The 6,321-nt window shown below is 43.2% G+C and overlaps 1 non-coding gene across 1 annotated transcript; it reads right to left on the bottom strand.

Moving 5' to 3' along the window:
* Positions 1 to 6,248: 6,248 nt before the first annotated feature.
* Positions 6,249 to 6,321, bottom strand: trnat-cgu (transfer RNA threonine (anticodon CGU)). The gene has a single exon. It is a non-coding gene; the product is annotated as a tRNA-Thr (tRNA).

Here is a 6,321-nt window from a genome sequence, read left to right as displayed (position 1 = left end):
TCATTTATATAAATTGTAAAAACTTGAGGCCCCAGTACTGGTCCCTGTGGCACACCACTTGTCACATCATACCAACCAGAAAATGACACATTTATGCCTATTCTGTTTCCTGTTAGCTAGCTGATCTTCTATCCACGCCAATATGCTAACCCCTGCACCATGAGCTTTTAATTTCCTCAATAATCTTTGATGTGGCACCTTATCAAATGCCTCCTGGAAATCTAAAAGTACAGCACATCCACAAGTTCCCCATTATGCACAGCACCTGATTTGCCTTGAGCAAAACCATGTTGACTCTGCCAGAATGCCTTGAATTTTTCTCAGTGCCTTGTTATACATCATTCAGATTGGCATCTAACATTTTCCCCATGACAGATTTTAAGCTAACTAGCCTGTAGTTTTCTGATTTCTGTCTCCCCCCCGCCCCCCTCCCTTTTAGAATATAAGAACTACATTTGTTATTTTCCAATCTCACGGAGCCTTCCCTGAATCTACAGAATTTTGGAAAATTAAGACCAACACATCAATTACCTCACTAACCAGGATGAAGTCCATTGGGCCTTGGGGTCAGGCTGCAGCTCCAACAATTTTCTCAGTACCATTTCCCTGGTGATTGTAATTATCTTGAGTTCCTCCCTCCCTTCCATTTACCAATTTACAGCTATTTCTGGGATGTTACTTGAACCCTCTAAACTGAAAGACACCCGGCTGGGATGTTAAACTGTGACGTCATGCAGCAGCACTTTGGGTCTTTGTTTTGAAGAAATGGAATTCGGCTGTTCTCATTAGGAATGCTGGAGACAGACTGATCAACAATGTCATCATCAAATGGCACAGCGCAGTAAGAGGACCTTCACCAACAGTTTCATTGTCATAAGCTTTTTTACAAAGAGCTTTCTAATTCGTCCTAGTTCCCCTCTTTCTCTCCAGGACCCTGATTTTCCCTGCCTAAAGCCAATGTGCAATTCCTTTTTTTGATAACTATGAGTTAAGAAAAAACAATATTGAAAGATAATCAAGAGCTTCGGCAGTGTCCAGTCTGCTAAATTCTGCAGTTTTAGCAAAGTTTCCTTGACCCAATGACATGAGGAATTGGACTGAGGATTCTTATACTGTTTCTGAACCAAAACAATCCACTTAATCTGTTGATTTTTGAATTAAATTTTTAAAGTTTTTTCTGATCAAGCATCTTGTCATTTTTCTCAGTTGATACATAGATTCTAACTCCCCTTGCTGTACAACCTGTTACAGAGATCGTTATAGGAAAGAGGGAAAGGTTTGCGACAGCTGTACAAAGCCCTGGTTAAATCATACCCGGAGGACTGTGTATAGTTCTGGGAATGACACCTTATAAGGGATCAATATTTGCCTTGAAAGTTTCAGAGGAGACGCATTGATGACGTTGGTGGGTTTTGGAAATTGAAAGTTGTACATCCGCAGCTTGTGACACTATTTCACCTCACTGTTCACTTCATGTTCATGTCTAACACATTTGATGCTGTTATTGGCTGAAACAGTCTCCTAGGTTTTCACTAAACATGCTATTATTCGGCGCTCCCACTCCTGCCGCCCGGGTTTGGCCCTCATCAGGGAATGTTGTTTTCTTGTTGCTGTGTGAACTGTCACAATGAACTGATCCTGGAGTCTCTTTCCCCTGGGATCTACAAAACCCGTCACTTCTCTTCCTCTTTCATTCTCACTCATTCCCAGTTTGAGTTGGGCCTCCTTTCGGGCTCTTCAACAAATCCATTTTGGCAGACAAGTGGCAGCTGAAATTTAATGTAGGGAAGTGTGAAGTGATTGATTTTGGTCAGAAGGACGAGAAGAGACAACATCAAGTAAAGTGCCAAAGCAAAATTCTGCAGGTGCTGGAAACCTGAAAAAAAACAGTAAATGCTGGAAAAACTCAGGAGGTCTGGCAGTATCTATGGAGAAAGAAACAGAATTAATGTTTCAAGTCCAATATGACTCTTCTTCAAAGAAGCATTTGCTCTCTTCCTTTCTCCACAGATGCTGCCAGACCTGGAAAGATTTTCCAGCATTTCCTGTTTTCAAATGAAACGTACAATTCTAAAGGGGTTTCTCTGTTACACAGCAAGTGGTTAGGATCTAGAATGCACTATCTGAGAGTGTGGGGGAGGCAGATTCAATCACGGATTTCAAAAGAGAATTGAACAGAAAATGCAGGTCTACGGGGAAAAGGCGGGGGAGTGGGACCAGATGAGTTAGTTTCCAGAAGAGGATGAGATCTCCCTTTTCAGACAGAGCTGAGGATTCTTTTCTCTCTCTCCGAGGGCCGTTAGTCTATGGAATTATTTTCCCCAGAAGGCAGTGGAGGCTGGGTCACTGAATTTATTCAAGGCAGAATTAAGTTTTTGATAGACAAGGGGGTTAGGGGTTATGGGGGCGGACAGGAAAGAGATCACAACCAGATCAGCTGAGACGTTATTGAATGGGGGAGCAGACTCGAAGGGCTGAATAACCCACTCCTGCTCATTAGTCCGATGTTGCTATGAAACGGGCCGAATAGCCTCTATCTGTGGCATAACCTTGGCTCTAATTGTATAACACAATGAGGGGCTCGAGGAGAAAATGGTCTATTCCTGCTCCTATTGCAGCCCATCTGTCTCTAATTTCAGTAAATTAGCCACTGTTCAAACTGGCACAAATATCCCTCCTAATCAATCAGTTGGAACTGCTCCTTCACAGCAGCTAGCGGGGTCGAATGGCCTCCTCCTGTGCTGTAACTTTCTATAGTTTCATTCCCATCCCCACTGCTGCTGCCTTCACAGTCATTCTATCATCTTACAACCCATTCCAGCAAAATCCACCTTCTTCCCTTGTGTTCAGCTCCTCTGACGTCATGGGACTGAGTAAATTCAGTGAGAAGTTTTCTTGTTATTTAACATGAGATTCGGAACCAGGTCTGGGAGATATTTGTGTCAGAGTCAACGGTAAAATCCACCCCATTACCACCCATATTTTGCCTTGTACCAACCAACACGTCTATCATCAGTGCTTTTCAGCCTCTCACTGCCCTTCTCTTTCTGCCTCTGTGTTTGTTCTCAGCCTATTGTACATGCGTCACTTCCAGCTCTGATGCGAAACAAAATCTCTCATTCCTCGCAGCTTCAGGCAGAGATGTTTTCGATCAGGAAGTCATTGATGTTTGTTTTTACATGAGCAATAATTTCATTTCCTGAATTGGAACCTAACGCCGGTCGCGATGTTGAGAGAACACAGTCCAACCATTGGACAACCAGGGAACTGCCTCCGAGCATTTTAACTGGGCTTATCCATGATACCCTTGCCTTTTATTTTAAGTTCAGGCCTTTATCACCAGAGGCAAGTTTCTCCTACAAAATGGCAGGTTTAGTTTGAACACAAGCGTCTTTTTCAGCCAATGACAGCAACAGTTGCTGTGAGCTGGAACATGAAACCGACAGTGAGGCGAAATAGCCCCACAAGCTGCTCATGTGTAACTTTCAATTCGGCTGGCATGCTGCTTTCAAACAGCAGTTGTGGTTGATTGATCAGGAGCGATCTCTGTGCTAGTGTCAACAGTGGGCAGTAAAATCTGTCCCATTAACTCCCATACTTTGTCTTGCACCAATATCTCTTTCATCCGTGCTGTACATCCTATCACAGCCCTTCTCTCCTGCTTTCACACCCTCACTCTACCTCTGTGTTTGTCCTCGGCCTGTTCCACATGTGACATTTCCGGCTCTGATGTGAAACTTCTCCTCTCACTCCACTGATTCTGGTAGAGCTGTTCTGTGTTTTCTGTTTTCAATCAATAATTAAATCACATTCGTTCTAACAATTTCACAAAACCATCATTCTCTGACCGGAAATGAAAGTCGGCCAAAGCAGTAAAACCACCGAATTCCTGACCATGAGACCATGAGTGAAACTGTCAACAGCCCTTGTGGCTACTTTGGCCTATTTTTCCATTCCAGACCATTTTCACCAGAGACAAGTTTCTCCGACAGAGGGGCGCGCGCGTTTAGGTAAAACACAAACAGCTTCTTCAGCCAGTGACAACAATGATGTCATTGTAAGTTGACTGGCCGGTAAGTGCTTTGTGTAAGGCACAGTGTGTTAATAACCAGCTTAGGGCGCGGGAGTTAAGGTAGATCTATAAATAAATTAACTAAAACTTTAAAAATAAAATAAAATAATTAAAATAAACACCTGAAACATATTGCTGTGTGGTTAATAAACGTTAATAAATGTACAAATATTTAATAAGCACAGTAAATTGTACCATACATAGGAATTATCTAAGTTAATAAATGAAGTAATTAAATTAAGTTAACTAAATATAATAATTAACATTGGCAGGACAGGTGTAATTGCAGCGGTGGAATGTAGGCCCTTTTGGACACCAAGGTGATCCAGGACAAACACATCTGCAGAAAGTGTAAACAGCTAGAGGAATTCTGGATCAGGATTATTCATCTGGAAGCCAAACTGCAGACACTGCGCAATATAAGGGATGGGGGAAAATACATGGGCTCTTCGTTCCAAATGACAGTCATGCCTTTAAAAATTGAGTCATCTATTGTGGTTAGTGGTGAGGGACAGGAGGATGTGACCGTGAGTGAGGCAGGTAATGGGACAGAGCAGACAGTAGCGGAGGAGCCTCAGACATTGCAATTGTCAAACAGGTTTGAGGTGTTCACAACCTGTGTGGCCGAAAGAGAAATATGTAAGTTAGAGAAGCAAGCGAGCCATGGCACGATGGTACAGGGAGCTGTTCAACTGTGGGGAGCAAACAGGAATATAGTGGTAGTAAGGGACAGTATGGTGAGGGGTATTGACACTATTCTCTGCAACAAAGAGCAAGAGTCCAGGAGGCTGTGTTGCGAACCTGGTGCAAGGGTTTGGGACAATTGCTCAGGGATGGAGAGGAACTTGCATTGGGAGGGCGCGGATCCAGTTATCATGGTACATGTAGGTACCAATGACATAGAAAGGAAAAGGAAAGAAATTCTGCATAGCAAGTATGTAGAGCTAGGCACCAAATTAAGAAGCAGAGCCTCAAAGGTAATAAAGAGAGAAGGAAGTCGAGACGAATCCATCAGCTCTTTTTTAAAAAAGCAGACATAGACACGATGGGTGGAAGGGCCTCTTACTGAGCTGTGCCATTTGATGATGACATTGTTGATCAGTCTGTCTCCAGCATTCCTAATGAGAACAGCCGAATTCCATTTCTTCAAAACAAAGACCCAAAGTGCTGCTGCATGACGTCACCGTTTAACATTCCAGACAGCTCCATTGGGATCTTTACAGCGCAGGGTTTGTGTTGGGCAATGGGTGTCATGGTCACCTCATACACGAATGGTTTCTCTGTTTGAAACCAGGAAGTAGCATTATCAAAACACAGAGTGGGGAAAGGTTGCATCGTTGCTGTTTGTTGTGAATTAGTCAATGGCTGTATTATCTCACAGCCTTGTGATATTTATACTTCCCAGGTTTTGAATGATATTCTGAAAAATGCACTGTCCTTAAGGAACGGAGAAGGATGGGGGCCGAATTGCACTAAGATAGTTCGCACATGTGTGAGGTGTTGAATGAGCTGCTGATGTGCTGTGTTATCTGATGATTCTAACATTAGATCAATTTCTCTGCCGCATGGCTAAGGTTTTCAGCCGAATTATACTTCCACAAAGCAAGGTTCAGAAGTGCAATAAGACTGCACGGTTTGACATCCTCAGTCGTTTGCAAGGAGCTGCGCTTGTTTTTGATGTGTTGTGGTTATCACATTTGCTTTAGACACCGAAGATTCCCTGATTCGAAATTCACTGCAGAACAGCAGAACTGGCAACATTTGTGGAAATTTTTCTTGCTGTCATTGACAACCTGGGTCTGTGTGACAATGAATGTAGATGAGATGGGGGGAGGTGTGAGGGGAGAGGGAAAACATTGAAAGTTTCGCCTTTGAGTACTTTTGAACCACCAAGCTTTCAGTTAACAGCCGAATGCACTGACCAATGGTACTACACAGACTGATGCAACTTCTGTGTTCCTTGTACAAAAAGTCTCTTTGAACACCAGAACATAACTTTCTCAGATTTTGAAAAATGCGCTGCCTTGTTGGTTTTTTAAAAAATTATTTTTAAGACCAAGTGCTATCTTGCAAACCAATCACCTAACCCATCTAACTTTGCAGCCTCTCATTGTCCAGCCCATCCCATCGCCCACTTTTCCACGGAACTCGGTTTCATCGGCTAAACCTTAGCCACAGGCTCCAGCGAGAGTTGAACTCGCGACCCCTAGTTTACGAGACCAGTGCTCTAACCACTGAGCTACGGGGCC

The sequence above is a fragment of the Cetorhinus maximus genome, chromosome 23 (assembly GCF_964194155.1).
Source record: "Cetorhinus maximus chromosome 23, sCetMax3.hap1.1, whole genome shotgun sequence".
Classification (NCBI taxonomy): Eukaryota; Metazoa; Chordata; class Chondrichthyes; order Lamniformes; family Cetorhinidae; genus Cetorhinus; species Cetorhinus maximus.
This window is presented reverse-complemented; position numbering and strand designations above follow the sequence as displayed.